The sequence below is a fragment of the Syzygium oleosum genome, unplaced genomic scaffold (assembly GCF_021117445.2).
Source record: "Syzygium oleosum isolate NSW1041296 unplaced genomic scaffold, Sole_v2.1 Sole_v2.45, whole genome shotgun sequence".
NCBI lineage: Eukaryota > Viridiplantae > Streptophyta > Magnoliopsida > Myrtales > Myrtaceae > Syzygium > Syzygium oleosum.
This window is the reverse complement of record NW_026607529.1, coordinates 2,125,379-2,138,147: the sequence shown is the minus strand read 5'-3', so window position 1 is coordinate 2,138,147 and position 12,769 is coordinate 2,125,379. Positions and strand designations below refer to the sequence as shown.

The 12,769-nt window shown below is 50.2% G+C and overlaps 16 non-coding genes and 10 pseudogenes across 16 annotated transcripts; all 26 read right to left on the bottom strand.

Moving 5' to 3' along the window:
* Window positions 1-293: 293 nt before the first annotated feature.
* Window positions 294-411, bottom strand: LOC130136316 (5S ribosomal RNA). Its single transcript, XR_008815288.1, has one exon. It is a non-coding gene; the product is annotated as a 5S ribosomal RNA (ribosomal RNA).
* Window positions 412-778: 367 nt separating this feature from the next.
* LOC130136342 (5S ribosomal RNA) lies at window positions 779-893 on the bottom strand. The gene has a single exon (XR_008815314.1). It is a non-coding gene; the product is annotated as a 5S ribosomal RNA (ribosomal RNA).
* A 363-nt stretch (window positions 894-1,256) lies between these two features.
* LOC130136425 (5S ribosomal RNA) lies at window positions 1,257-1,371 on the bottom strand (annotated as a pseudogene).
* A 375-nt stretch (window positions 1,372-1,746) lies between these two features.
* LOC130136439 (5S ribosomal RNA) lies at window positions 1,747-1,867 on the bottom strand (annotated as a pseudogene).
* Window positions 1,868-2,228: 361 nt separating this feature from the next.
* Window positions 2,229-2,346, bottom strand: LOC130136322 (5S ribosomal RNA). The gene has a single exon (XR_008815294.1). It is a non-coding gene; the product is annotated as a 5S ribosomal RNA (ribosomal RNA).
* Window positions 2,347-2,715: 369 nt separating this feature from the next.
* Window positions 2,716-2,828, bottom strand: LOC130136452 (5S ribosomal RNA; annotated as a pseudogene).
* A 371-nt stretch (window positions 2,829-3,199) lies between these two features.
* On the bottom strand, window positions 3,200-3,315 carry LOC130136345 (5S ribosomal RNA). Its single transcript, XR_008815317.1, has one exon. It is a non-coding gene; the product is annotated as a 5S ribosomal RNA (ribosomal RNA).
* Window positions 3,316-3,684: 369 nt separating this feature from the next.
* On the bottom strand, window positions 3,685-3,801 carry LOC130136336 (5S ribosomal RNA). The gene has a single exon (XR_008815307.1). It is a non-coding gene; the product is annotated as a 5S ribosomal RNA (ribosomal RNA).
* Window positions 3,802-4,175: 374 nt separating this feature from the next.
* Window positions 4,176-4,292, bottom strand: LOC130136417 (5S ribosomal RNA; annotated as a pseudogene).
* A 365-nt stretch (window positions 4,293-4,657) lies between these two features.
* On the bottom strand, window positions 4,658-4,772 carry LOC130136461 (5S ribosomal RNA; annotated as a pseudogene).
* A 364-nt stretch (window positions 4,773-5,136) lies between these two features.
* Window positions 5,137-5,252, bottom strand: LOC130136344 (5S ribosomal RNA). Its single transcript, XR_008815316.1, has one exon. It is a non-coding gene; the product is annotated as a 5S ribosomal RNA (ribosomal RNA).
* A 370-nt stretch (window positions 5,253-5,622) lies between these two features.
* On the bottom strand, window positions 5,623-5,738 carry LOC130136453 (5S ribosomal RNA; annotated as a pseudogene).
* Window positions 5,739-6,105: 367 nt separating this feature from the next.
* Window positions 6,106-6,220, bottom strand: LOC130136408 (5S ribosomal RNA; annotated as a pseudogene).
* A 365-nt stretch (window positions 6,221-6,585) lies between these two features.
* LOC130136341 (5S ribosomal RNA) lies at window positions 6,586-6,703 on the bottom strand. Its single transcript, XR_008815313.1, has one exon. It is a non-coding gene; the product is annotated as a 5S ribosomal RNA (ribosomal RNA).
* A 372-nt stretch (window positions 6,704-7,075) lies between these two features.
* On the bottom strand, window positions 7,076-7,191 carry LOC130136356 (5S ribosomal RNA). Its single transcript, XR_008815328.1, has one exon. It is a non-coding gene; the product is annotated as a 5S ribosomal RNA (ribosomal RNA).
* Window positions 7,192-7,564: 373 nt separating this feature from the next.
* Window positions 7,565-7,681, bottom strand: LOC130136329 (5S ribosomal RNA). The gene has a single exon (XR_008815301.1). It is a non-coding gene; the product is annotated as a 5S ribosomal RNA (ribosomal RNA).
* A 367-nt stretch (window positions 7,682-8,048) lies between these two features.
* Window positions 8,049-8,165, bottom strand: LOC130136325 (5S ribosomal RNA). The gene has a single exon (XR_008815297.1). It is a non-coding gene; the product is annotated as a 5S ribosomal RNA (ribosomal RNA).
* A 364-nt stretch (window positions 8,166-8,529) lies between these two features.
* On the bottom strand, window positions 8,530-8,642 carry LOC130136442 (5S ribosomal RNA; annotated as a pseudogene).
* A 371-nt stretch (window positions 8,643-9,013) lies between these two features.
* Window positions 9,014-9,130, bottom strand: LOC130136372 (5S ribosomal RNA). The gene has a single exon (XR_008815344.1). It is a non-coding gene; the product is annotated as a 5S ribosomal RNA (ribosomal RNA).
* Window positions 9,131-9,493: 363 nt separating this feature from the next.
* Window positions 9,494-9,607, bottom strand: LOC130136506 (5S ribosomal RNA; annotated as a pseudogene).
* A 371-nt stretch (window positions 9,608-9,978) lies between these two features.
* On the bottom strand, window positions 9,979-10,094 carry LOC130136349 (5S ribosomal RNA). The gene has a single exon (XR_008815321.1). It is a non-coding gene; the product is annotated as a 5S ribosomal RNA (ribosomal RNA).
* A 368-nt stretch (window positions 10,095-10,462) lies between these two features.
* On the bottom strand, window positions 10,463-10,579 carry LOC130136307 (5S ribosomal RNA). The gene has a single exon (XR_008815278.1). It is a non-coding gene; the product is annotated as a 5S ribosomal RNA (ribosomal RNA).
* A 365-nt stretch (window positions 10,580-10,944) lies between these two features.
* Window positions 10,945-11,057, bottom strand: LOC130136499 (5S ribosomal RNA; annotated as a pseudogene).
* Window positions 11,058-11,421: 364 nt separating this feature from the next.
* On the bottom strand, window positions 11,422-11,536 carry LOC130136366 (5S ribosomal RNA). Its single transcript, XR_008815338.1, has one exon. It is a non-coding gene; the product is annotated as a 5S ribosomal RNA (ribosomal RNA).
* Window positions 11,537-11,904: 368 nt separating this feature from the next.
* Window positions 11,905-12,022, bottom strand: LOC130136337 (5S ribosomal RNA). Its single transcript, XR_008815308.1, has one exon. It is a non-coding gene; the product is annotated as a 5S ribosomal RNA (ribosomal RNA).
* A 372-nt stretch (window positions 12,023-12,394) lies between these two features.
* Window positions 12,395-12,512, bottom strand: LOC130136357 (5S ribosomal RNA). Its single transcript, XR_008815329.1, has one exon. It is a non-coding gene; the product is annotated as a 5S ribosomal RNA (ribosomal RNA).
* Window positions 12,513-12,769: the final 257 nt, after the last annotated feature.

The following is a 12,769-nucleotide window of genomic DNA, read 5'->3' as shown; positions in this document are numbered from 1 at the left end:
TTCCGGTTTTTTTACGAATCTGTCGCGCAATTACCTGATAATTAACTGATACCGCTTGGGAACGAACAAGTGAGCAAAGAAACGCTTTCTGAAACTCGAAATTCCCGCCTATTTGTTACAGCCTTTTGTTCCGATGGACTCACGGGCCCGTAAGCACTTTTCGGAAAGCCGTGGCCCTGCTCTCGCTCGCGAACACCTTCGTGATTCGCCTCGCCCCGGCAAGATAACGCGCCGCCGACAAAATCTCGACCCGGCAAAAAGGCGATCGTTAAATAAAAAGAAAACGAAAAAGAGGGGTGCAACACGAGGACTTCCCGTGAGGTCACCCATCCTAGTACTACTCTCGCCCAAGCACGCTTAACTTCGGAGTTCGATGGGATCCTGTGCATTAGCGCCGGTATGATCGCACCCGTCATGTTACGCATTGCAAATGCATTTGAAGCAAAGCCCTTCCTCTTCTCAAGAATTGTATTGGGACTTCTATTTCCGGTTTTTTACGACCCGTCGCGCAATTACCGGATAATTAACGGGATACCGCTTGGGAACGAACAAGTGAGCAAAAGAAACGTTTCGGAAAACCTCGAAATTCCCGCTATTTACGAGCACGCCTTTGTTCCTGATGGACTCACGGCCCGTAGCACTTTTCTAAAGCCGTGGCCCCTGGCTTCGCTCGCGAACACCTTCGTGATTCGTCTCGCCCCGGCAAGATAACGCGCTGCTCGACAAAATCTCGACCCGGCAAAAAGGCGATCGTTAAATAAAAAGAAAACGAAAAAGAGGGGTGCAACACGAGACTTCCCAGAGGTCACCCATCCTAGTACTACTCTCGCCCAAGCACGCTTAACTTCGGAGTTCGATGGGATCCGTGCATTAGTGCCGGTATGATCGCACCCGTCATGTTACGCATTGCAAATGCATTTGAAGCAAAGCCCTTCCTCTTCTCAAGAATTGTATCGGGACTTCTATTTCCGGTTTTTTACGACCCGTCGCGCAATTACCTGGATAATTAATCTGGATACCGCTTGGGAACGAACAAGTGAGCAAAGAAACGCCGGAAAACCTCGAAATTCCCGCTACTTGCACAGCTTTTGTTCCGGATGGACTCACTGCCCGTAAGCACTTTTCTAAAGCCGTGGCCCCGTCTCGCTTCGCGAACACCTTCGTGATTCGTCTCGCCCCGGCAAGATAACGCGCCGCTCGACAAAATCTCGACCCGGCAAAAAGGCGATCGTTAAATAAAAAGAAAACGAAAAAGAGGGGTGCAACACGAGGACTTCCCAGAGGTCACCCATCCTAGTACTACTCTCGCCCAAAGACGCTTAACTTCGAGTTCCGATGGGATCCGGCATTAGTGCTGGTATGATCGCACCCGTCATGTTACGCATTGCAAATGCATTTGAAGCAAAGCCCTTCCTCTTCTCAAGAATTGTATCGGGACTTCTATTTCCTCGTTTTTTACGAATTCGTCCGCGCAATTACCTGGATAATTAACTGATACCGCTTGGGAACGAACAAGTGAGCAAAAGAAACGCTTCTCGGAAAACCTCGAAATTCCCGCTTTGAGCACAGCCTTTGTTCCGATGGACTCACGGGGCCCGTAAGCACTTTTCGGAAAGCCGTGGCCCTGCCTCTTTCGCTCGCGAACACCTTCGTGATTCGTCTCGCCCTGCAAGAAGATAACGCGCCGCCGACAAAATCTCGACCCGGCAAAAAGGCGATCGTTAAATAAAAAGAAAACGAAAAAGAGGGGTGCAACACGAGGACTTCCTGGCAGAGGTCACCCATCCTAGTACTACTCTCGCCCAAGCACGCTTAACTTCGGAGTTCGATGGGATCCGGCATGCATTAATGCTGTATGATCGCACCTGCCATGTTACGCATTGCAAATGCATTTGAAGCAAAGCCCTTCCTCTTCTCAAGAATTGTATTGGGACTTCTATTTCCGGTTTTTACGAATTCGTCGCGCAATTACCGGATAATTAACGGATACCGCTTGGGAACGAACAAGTGAGCAAAGAAACGCTTCTAAAACCTCGAAATTCCCGCTTTACGAGCACAGCCTTTGTTCCGGATGGACTCACGGGCCCGTAAGCACTTTTCGGAAAGCCGTGGCCCCGTCTCGCTCGCGAACACCTTCGTGATTCGTCTCGCCCGGCAAGATAACGCGCCGCCGACAAAATCTCGACCCGGCAAAAGGCGATCGTTAAATAAAAAGAAAAACGAAAAGAGGGGTGCAACACGAGGACTTCCTGTGAGGTCACCCATCCTAGTACTACTCTCGCCCAAGCACGCTTAACTTCGAGTTCCGATGGGATCCGGTGCATTAGTGCTGGTATGATCGCACCCGTCATGTTACGCATTGCAAATCCATTTGAAGCAAAGCCCTTCCTCTTCTCAAGAATTGTATCGGGATTTCTATTTCCGGTTTTTTACGACCCGTCGCGCAATTACCGGATAATTAATCTGGGATACCGCTTGGGAACGAACAAGTGAGCAAAAGAAACGCTTTCGGAAAACCTCGAAATTCCCGCCATTTGAGCACACCTTTTGTTCCGATGGACTCACGGGGCCCGTAAGCACTTTTCGGAAAGCCGTGGCCCCGCTCTCGCTCGCGAACACCTTCGTGATTCGTCTCGCCCGGCAAGATAACGCGCCGCCGACAAAATCTCGACCCGGCAAAAAGGCGATCGTTAAATAAAAAGAAAACGAAAAAGAGGGGTGCAACACGAGGACTTCCCAGAGGTCACCCATCCTAGTACTACTCTCGCCCAAGCACGCTAACTTCGAGTTCGATGGGATCCGGCATTAGTGCTGGTATGATCGCACCCGTCATGTTACGCATTGCAAATGCATTTGAAGCAAAGCCCTTCCTCTTCTCAAGAATTGTATCGGGACTTCTATTTCCGGTTTTTTTACGACCGTCGCGCAATTACCGGATAATTAACTGGATACCGCTTGGGAACGAACAAGTGAGCAAAAGAAACGCTTTCTGGAAAACCTCGAAATTCCCGCTATTTGTTACACGCCTTTTGTTCCTGGATGGACTCACGGGCCCGTAAGCACTTTTCGGAAAGCCGTGGCCCCGTCTCGCTTCGCGAACACCTTCGTGATTCGTCTCGCCCAAGCAAGATAACGCGCCGCCGACAAAATCTCGACCCGGCAAAAAGGCGATCGTTAAATAAAAAGAAAACGAAAAAGAGGGGTGCAACACGAGGACTTCCTCAGAGGTCACCCATCCTAGTACTACTCTCGCCCAAGCACGCTTAACTTCGGAGTTCGATGGGATCCGGCATTAGTGCCGGTATGATCGCACCCGTCATGTTACGCATTGCAAATGCATTTGAAGCAAAGCCCTTCCTCTTCTCAAGAATTGTATTGGGACTTCTATTTCCGGTTTTTTACGAATCTGCCGCGCAATTACTCGGATAATTAACTGGATACCGCTTGGGAACGAACAAGTGAGCAAAGAAACGCTTCTCGGAAAACCTCGAAATTCCCGCCATTTGAGCACACGCCTTTGTTCCGGATGGACTCACGGCCCGTAAGCACTTTTCGGAAAGCCGTGGCCCCGTCTCGCTCGCGAACACCTTCGTGATTCGTCTCGCCCGGCAAGATAACGCGCCGCTCGACAAAATCTCGACCCGGCAAAAAGGCGATCGTTAAATAAAAAGAAAACGAAAAAGAGGGGTGCAACACGAGGACTTCCCAGAGGTCACCCATCCTAGTACTACTCTCGCCCAAGCACGCTTAACTTCTGAGTTCGATGGGATCCGGTGCATTAGTGCCGGTATGATCGCACCTGTCATGTTACGCATTGCAAATGCATTTGAAGCAAAGCCCTTCCTCTTCTCAAGAATTGTATCGGGACTTCTATTTCCTGGTTTTTTTACGAATTCGTCGCGCAATTACCGGATAATTAACTGGATACCGCTTGGGAACGAACAAGTGAGCAAAAGAAACGCTTCTCGGAAAACCTCGAAATTCCCGCCATTACGAGCACGCCTTTGTTCCGGATGGACTCACTGGCCCGTAAGCACTTTTCGGAAAGCCGTGGCCCTGCCGCTCGCTCGCGAACACCTTCGTGATTCGTCTCGCCCGGCAAGATAACGCGCCGCTCGACAAAATCTCGACCCGGCAAAAAGGCGATCGTTAAATAAAAAGAAAAACGAAAAAGAGGGGTGCAACACGAGGACTTCCTCAGAGGTCACCCATCCTAGTACTACTCTCGCCCAAGCACGCTTAACTCTCTGAGTTCGATGGGATCCTGCATTAGTGCCGGTATGATCGCACCCGCCATGTTACGCATTGCAAATGCATTTGAAGCAAAGCCCTTCCTCTTCTCAAGAATTGTATCGGGACTTCTATTTCCGGTTTTTTACGACTGCCGTCGCGCAATTACCGGATAATTAACGGATACCGCTTGGGAACGAACAAGTGAGCAAAGAAACGCCTCGGAAAACCTCGAAATTCCCGCTTACGAGCACAGCCTTTGTTCCGATGGACTCACGCCCGTAAGCACTTTTCGGAAAGCCGTGGCCCCGCTTTCGCTCTCGCGAACACCTTCGTGATTCGTCTCGCCCCGGCAAGATAACGCGCCGCTCGACAAAATCTCGACCCGCAAAAAGGCGATCGTTAAATAAAAAGAAAACGAAAAAGAGGGGTGCAACACGAGGACTTCCCAGAGGTCACCCATCCTAGTACTACTCTCGCCAAGCACGCTTAACTTCGGAGTTCGATGGGATCCTATGCATTAGGCCGGTATGATCGCACCTGTCATGTTACGCATTGCAAATGCATTTGAAGCAAAGCCCTTCCTCTTCTCAAGAATTGTATCGGGACTTCTATTTCCGGTTTTTTACGACCCGTCGCGCAATTACCGGATAATTAACTGATACCGCTCGGGAACGAACAAGTGAGCAAAGAAACGCTTCGGAAAACCTCGAAATTCCCGCCATTTGAGCACATGCCTTTGTTCCGGATGGACTCACTGCCCGTAAAGACTTTTCGAAAGCCGTGGCCCCGTCTCGCTCGCGAACACCTTCGTGATTCGTCTCGCCCCGGCAAGATAACGCGCCGCCGACAAAATCTCGACCCGGCAAAAAGGCGATCGTTAAATAAAAAGAAAAACGAAAAAGAGGGGTGCAACACGAGGACTTCCTCAGAGGTCACCCATCCTAGTACTACTCTCGCCCAAGCACGCTTAACTTCGGAGTTCGATGGGATCCGGCATTAGTGCCGGTATGATCGCACCCGTCATGTTACGCATTGCAAATGCATTTGAAGCAAAGCCCTTCCTCTTCTCAAGAATTGTATCGGGACTTCTATTTCCGGTTTTTTTACGAATTCGTCGCGCAATTACCGGATAATTAACGGGATACCGCTTGGGAACGAACAAGTGAGCAAAAGAAACGCCGGAAAACCTCGAAATTCCCGCTGCTTGTTAAGCACATGCCTTTGTTCCGGATGGACTCACTGGGGCCCGTAAGCACTTTTCGGAAAGCCGTGGCCCCGCTCGCTCGCGAACACCTTCGTGATTCGCCTCGCCCGGCAAGATAACGCGCCGCCGACAAAATCTCGACCCGGCAAAAAGGCGATCGTTAAATAAAAAGAAAACGAAAAAGAGGGGTGCAACACGAGACTTCCCAGAGGTCACCCATCCTAGTACTACTCTCGCCTGCAAGCACGCTTAACTTCGAGTTCGATGGGATCCGTGCATTAGCGCTGGTATGATCGCACCCGTCATGTTACGCATTGCAAATGCATTTGAAGCAAAGCCCTTCCTCTTCTCAAGAATTGTATCGGGACTTCTATTTCCGGTTTTTTACGAATTGTCGCGCAATTACCGGATAATTAACTGGATACCGCTCGGGAACGAACAAGTGAGCAAAGAAACGCTTCTCGGAAAACCTCGAAATTCCCGCTACGAGCACACGCCTTTTGTTCCGGATGGACTCACGGGGCCCGTAAGCACTTTTCTAAAGCCGTGGCCCCGTCTCGCTTCGCGAACACCTTCGTGATTCGTCTCGCCCGGCAAGATAACGCGCCGCCGACAAAATCTCGACCCGGCAAAAGGCGATCGTTAAATAAAAAGAAAAACGAAAAAGAGGGGTGCAACACGAGACTTCCCAGAGGTCACCCATCCTAGTACTACTCTCGCCCAAGCACGCTTAACTTCTGAGTTCCGATGGGATCCGTGCATTAGGCTGGTATGATCGCACCCGCCATGTTACGCATTGCAAATGCATTTGAAGCAAAGCCCTTCCTCTTCTCAAGAATTGTATTGGGACTTCTATTTCCGGTTTTTTTACGAATTGTCCGCGCAATTACCGGATAATTAACGGATACCGCTTGGGAACGAACAAGTGAGCAAAAAGAAACGCTTCTCGGAAAACCTCGAAATTCCCGCTTTGAGCACAGCCTTTTGTTCCGATGGACTCACGGGCCCGTAAGCACTTTTCGAAAGCCGTGGCCCCGCTTCGCTCGCGAACACCTTCGTGATTCGCCTCGCCCGCAAGATAACGCGCCGCCGACAAAATCTCGACCCGGCAAAAAGGCGATCGTTAAATAAAAAGAAAAACGAAAAGAGGGGTGCAACACGAGGACTTCCTGGAGAGGTCACCCATCCTAGTACTACTCTCGCCCAAGCACGCTTAACTTCGGAGTTCCGATGGGATCCGGCATTAGTGCCGGTATGATCGCACCCGTCATGTTACGCATTGCAAATGCATTTGAAGCAAAGCCCTTCCTCTTCTCAAGAATTGTATCGGGACTTCTATTTCCGGTTTTTTACGACCCGTCGCGCAATTACCTGATAATTAACTGATACCGCTCGGGAACGAACAAGTGAGCAAAAGAAACGCTTCTCGGAAAACCTCGAAATTCCCGCAGGCTTACGAGCACAGCCTTTGTTCCGATGGACTCACGGGGCCCGTAAGCACTTTTCGGAAAGCCGTGGCCCTGCTTCGCTCGCGAACACCTTCGTGATTCGTCTCGCCCCGGCAAGATAACGCGCCGCTCGACAAAATCTCGACCTCGGCAAAAAGGCGATCGTTAAATAAAAAGAAAACGAAAAAGAGGGGTGCAACACGAGGACTTCCCAGAGGTCACCCATCCTAGTACTACTCTCGCCCAAGCACGCTTAACTTCGGAGTTCCGATGGGATCCTGCATTAGCGCCGGTATGATCGCACCCGTCATGTTACGCATTGCAAATGCATTTGAAGCAAAGCCCTTCCTCTTCTCAAGAATTGTATCGGGACTTCTATTTCCGGTTTTTTTACGAATTCGTCGCGCAATTACCTGGATAATTAATCTGGATACCGCTCGGGAACGAACAAGTGAGCAAAAAGAAACGCTTCGGAAAACCTCGAAATTCCCGCCATTTGAGCACATGCCTTTTGTTCCGATGGACTCACGGCCCGTAAGCACTTTTCTGAAAGCCGTGGGCCCCGTCTCGCTCGCGAACACCTTCGTGATTCGCCTCGCCCCGGCAAGATAACGCGCCGCCGACAAAATCTCGACCCGGCAAAAAGGCGATCGTTAAATAAAAAGAAAAACGAAAAAGAGGGGTGCAACACGAGGACTTCCTGTGAGGTCACCCATCCTAGTACTACTCTCGCCCAAGCACGCTTAACTTCGGAGTTCGATGGGATCCGTGCATTAGTGCCGGTATGATCGCACCCGTCATGTTACGCATTGCAAATGCATTTGAAGCAAAGCCCTTCCTCTTCTCAAGAATTGTATCGGGACTTCTATTTCCGGTTTTTTTACGAATTCGTCGCGCAATTACCGGATAATTAACGGATACCGCTGGGAACGAACAAGTGAGCAAAAGAAACGCTTCTCGAAAACCTCGAAATTCCCGCTTTACGAGCACAGCCTTTGTTCCGGATGGACTCACGGCCCGTAAGCACTTTTCGGAAAGCCGTGGCCCCGTCTCGCTCGCGAACACCTTCGTGATTCGTCTCGCCCTAAGAAGATAACGCGCCGCCGACAAAATCTCGACCCGGCAAAAAGGCGATCGTTAAATAAAAAGAAAAACGAAAAAGAGGGGTGCAACACGAGGACTTCCCAGAGGTCACCCATCCTAGTACTACTCTCGCCCAAGCACGCTTAACTTCGGAGTTCGATGGGATCCTGTGCATTAGTGCCGGTATGATCGCACCCATGTTACGCATTGCAAATGCATTTGAAGCAAAGCCCTTCCTCTTCTCAAGAATTGTATCGGGACTTCTATTTCCGGTTTTTTTACGAATTCGTCGCGCAATTACCGGATAATTAACTGGATACCGCTTGGGAACGAACAAGTGAGCAAAGAAACGCTTTCTAAAACCTCGAAATTCCCGCCATTTGAGCACAGCCTTTGTTCCGGATGGACTCACGGCCCGTAAGCACTTTTCGGAAAGCCGTGGGCCCGTCTCGCTCGCGAACACCTTCGTGATTCGTCTCGCCCCGGCAAGATAACGCGCCGCTCGACAAAATCTCGACCCGGCAAAAAGGCGATCGTTAAATAAAAAGAAAACGAAAAAGAGGGGTGCAACACGAGACTTCCCAGAGGTCACCCATCCTAGTACTACTCTCGCCCAAGCACGCTTAACTTCGAGTTCCGATGGGATCCGGCATTAGGCTGGTATGATCGCACCCGTCATGTTACGCATTGCAAATGCATTTGAAGCAAAGCCCTTCCTCTTCTCAAGAATTGTATTGGGACTTCTATTTCCGGTTTTTTACGAATTCGTCGCGCAATTACCGGATAATTAACTGGATACCGCTTGGGAACGAACAAGTGAGCAAAGAAACGCTTCTCGGAAAACCTCGAAATTCCCGCTTTGTTAAGCACGCCTTTTGTTCCGGGATGGACTCACTGGCCCGTAAGCACTTTTCGGAAAGCCGTGGGCCCCGTGCTTCGCTCGCGAACACCTTCGTGATTCGTCTCGCCCGGCAAGATAACGCGCCGCCGACAAAATCTCGACCCGGCAAAAAGGCGATCGTTAAATAAAAAGAAAACGAAAAGAGGGGTGCAACACGAGACTTCCCAGAGGTCACCCATCCTAGTACTACTCTCGCCCAAGCACGCTTAACTTCTCGAGTTCCGATGGGATCCGTGCATTAGTGCCGGTATGATCGCACCCGTCATGTTACGCATTGCAAATGCATTTGAAGCAAAGCCCTTCCTCTTCTCAAGAATTGTATCGGGACTTCTATTTCCGGTTTTTTTACGAATTGTCGCGCAATTACCGGATAATTAACGGATACCGCTCGGGAACGAACAAGTGAGCAAAGAAACGCTTCGGAAACCTCGAAATTCCCGCCATTTGTCACGCCTTTGTTCCGGATGGACTCACTGGCCCGTAAGCACTTTTCGGAAAGCCGTGGCCCTGTCTTCGCTCGCGAACACCTTCGTGATTCGTCTCGCCCTGCAAGATAACGCGCCGCCGACAAAATCTCGACCCGGCAAAAAGGCGATCGTTAAATAAAAAGAAAAACGAAAAAGAGGGGTGCAACACGAGGACTTCCTGTGAGGTCACCCATCCTAGTACTACTCTCGCCTCAAGCACGCTTAACTCGGAGTTCGATGGGATCCTGTGCATTAGTGTATGATCGCACCCGTCATGTTACGCATTGCAAATGCATTTGAAGCAAAGCCCTTCCTCTTCTCAAGAATTGTATTGGGACTTCTATTTCCGGTTTTTTACGACCCGTCAAGCAATTACCGGATAATTAACTGGATACCGCTTGGGAACGAACAAGTGAGCAAAAAGAAACGCTTCTCGGAAAACCTCGAAATTCCCGCCATTTGTGAGCACGCCTTTGTTCCGATGGACTCACTGGGCCCGTAAGCACTTTTCGGAAAGCCGTGGCCCCGCCTCGCTCGCGAACACCTTCGTGATTCGTCTCGCCCGGCAAGATAACGCGCCGCCGACAAAATCTCGACCCGGCAAAAAGGCGATCGTTAAATAAAAAGAAAAAACGAAAAAGAGGGGTGCAACACGAGGACTTCCCAGAGGTCACCCATCCTAGTACTACTCTCGCCCAAGCACGCTTAACTTCGAGTTCGATGGGATCCGGTGCATTAGTGCCGGTATGATCGCACCCGTCATGTTACGCATTGCAAATGCATTTGAAGCAAAGCCCTTCCTCTTCTCAAGAATTGTATCGGGACTTCTATTTCCGGTTTTTTTACGACTCGTCGCGCAATTACCTGGATAATTAACGGATACCGCTTGGGAACGAACAAGTGAGCAAAGAAACGCTTTCGGAAAACCTCGAAATTCCCGCCATTTGAGCACAGCCTTTTGTTCCGGATGGACTCACGGGGCCCGTAAGCACTTTTCGGAAAGCCGTGGCCCCGTCTCGCTCGCGAACACCTTCGTGATTCGTCTCGCCCCTAGAAGATAACGCGCCGCCGACAAAATCTCGACCCTAAAAAAGGCGATCGTTAAATAAAAAGAAAACGAAAAAGAGGGGTGCAACACGAGGACTTCCCAGAGGTCACCCATCCTAGTACTACTCTCGCCCAAGCACGCTTAACTTCGGAGTTCGATGGGATCCGGTGCATTAGTGCCGGTATGATCGCACCCGTCATGTTACGCATTGCAAATGCATTTGAAGCAAAGCCCTTCCTCTTCTCAAGAATTGTATCGGGACTTCTATTTCCGGTTTTTTTACGAATTGTCGCGCAATTACCTGGATAATTAACGGATACCGCTGGGAACGAACAAGTGAGCAAAAAGAAACGCTTCTGGAAAACCTCGAAATTCCCGCTATTTAGCACGCCTTTGTTCCGATGGACTCACTGGGCCCGTAAGCACTTTTCGGAAAGCCGTGGCCCCGTTCGCTTCGCGAACACCTTCGTGATTCGTCTCGCCCGGCAAGATAACGCGCCGCTCGACAAAATCTCGACCCGGCAAAAGGCGATCGTTAAATAAAAAGAAAACGAAAAAGAGGGGTGCAACACGAGGACTTCCCAGAGGTCACCCATCCTAGTACTACTCTCGCCAAGCACGCTTAACTTCGAGTTCCGATGGGATCCTGCATTAGGCTGGTATGATCGCACCCGTCATGTTACGCATTGCAAATGCATTTGAAGCAAAGCCCTTCCTCTTCTCAAGAATTGTATCGGGACTTCTATTTCCGGTTTTTTTACGACCCGTCGCGCAATTACCGGATAATTAACGGATACCGCTCGGGAACGAACAAGTGAGCAAAAGAAACGCTTCTCGAAAAACCTCGAAATTCCCGCCATTTGCACAGCCTTTTGTTCCGGATGGACTCACTGGCCCGTAAGCACTTTTCTAAAGCCGTGGCCCCGTCGCTCGCGAACACCTTCGTGATTCGTCTCGCCCGGCAAGATAACGCGCCGCTCGACAAAATCTCGACCCGGCAAAAAGGCGATCGTTAAATAAAAAGAAAACGAAAAAGAGGGGTGCAACACGAGACTTCCCAGAGGTCACCCATCCTAGTACTACTCTCGCCCAAGCACGCTTAACTTCGGAGTTCGATGGGATCCGTGCATTAGTGCCGGTATGATCGCACCGTCATGTTACGCATTGCAAATGCATTTGAAGCAAAGCCCTTCCTCTTCTCAAGAATTGTATCGGGACTTCTATTTCCGGTTTTTTTACGACCCGTCGCGCAATTACCGGATAATTAACTGATACCGCTTGGGAACGAACAAGTGAGCAAAAGAAACGCTTTCTGGAAAACCTCGAAATTCCCGCATTTACGAGCACAGCCTTTTGTTCCGATGGACTCACTGGGCCCGTAAGCACTTTTCGGAAAGCCGTGGCCCCGTCTCGCTCGCGAACACCTTCGTGATTCGTCTCGCCCGGCAAGATAACGCGCCGCTCGACAAAATCTCGACCCGGCAAAAAGGCGATCGTTAAATAAAAAGAAAACGAAAAAGAGGGTGCAACACGAGGACTTCCCAGAGGTCACCCATCCTAGTACTACTCTCGCCCAAGCACGCTTAACTTCGAGTTCCTGATGGGATCCGGCGCATTAGTGCCGGTATGATCGCACCCGTCATGTTACGCATTGCAAATGCATTTGAAGCAAAGCCCTTCCTCTTCTCAAGAATTGTATTGGGACTTCTATTTCCGGTTTTTTACGACCCGTCGCGCAATTACTCTGGATAATTAACGGATACCGCTTGGGAACGAACAAGTGAGCAAAAGAAACGCTTTCGGAAAACCTCGAAATTCCCGCCATTTGTTAGCACAATGCCTTTTGTTCCGGATGGACTCACTGCCCGTAAGCACTTTTCTGAAAGCCGTGGGCCCTGCTTCGCTCGCGAACACCTTCGTGATTCGTCTCGCCCGGCAAGATAACGCGCCGCCGACAAAATCTCGACCCGGCAAAAAGGCGATCGTTAAATAAAAAGAAAACGAAAAAGAGGGGTGCAACACGAGGACTTCCCAGGAGGTCACCCATCCTAGTACTACTCTCGCCCAAGCACGCTTAACTTCGAGTTCTGATGGGATCCTGGCATTAAGTGCCGGTATGATCGCACCCGTCATGTTACGCATTGCAAATGCATTTGAAGCAAAGCCCTTCCTCTTCTCAAGAATTGTATCGGGACTTCTATTTCCGGTTTTTTTACGAATTCGTCGCGCAATTACCTGGATAATTAACGGATACCGCTCGGGAACGAACAAGTGAGCAAAGAAACGCTTCTCGGAAAACCTCGAAATTCCCGCTACGAGCACAGCCTTTTGTTCCGATGGACTCACTGGGCCCGTAAGCACTTTTCGGAAAGCCGTGGGCCCCGT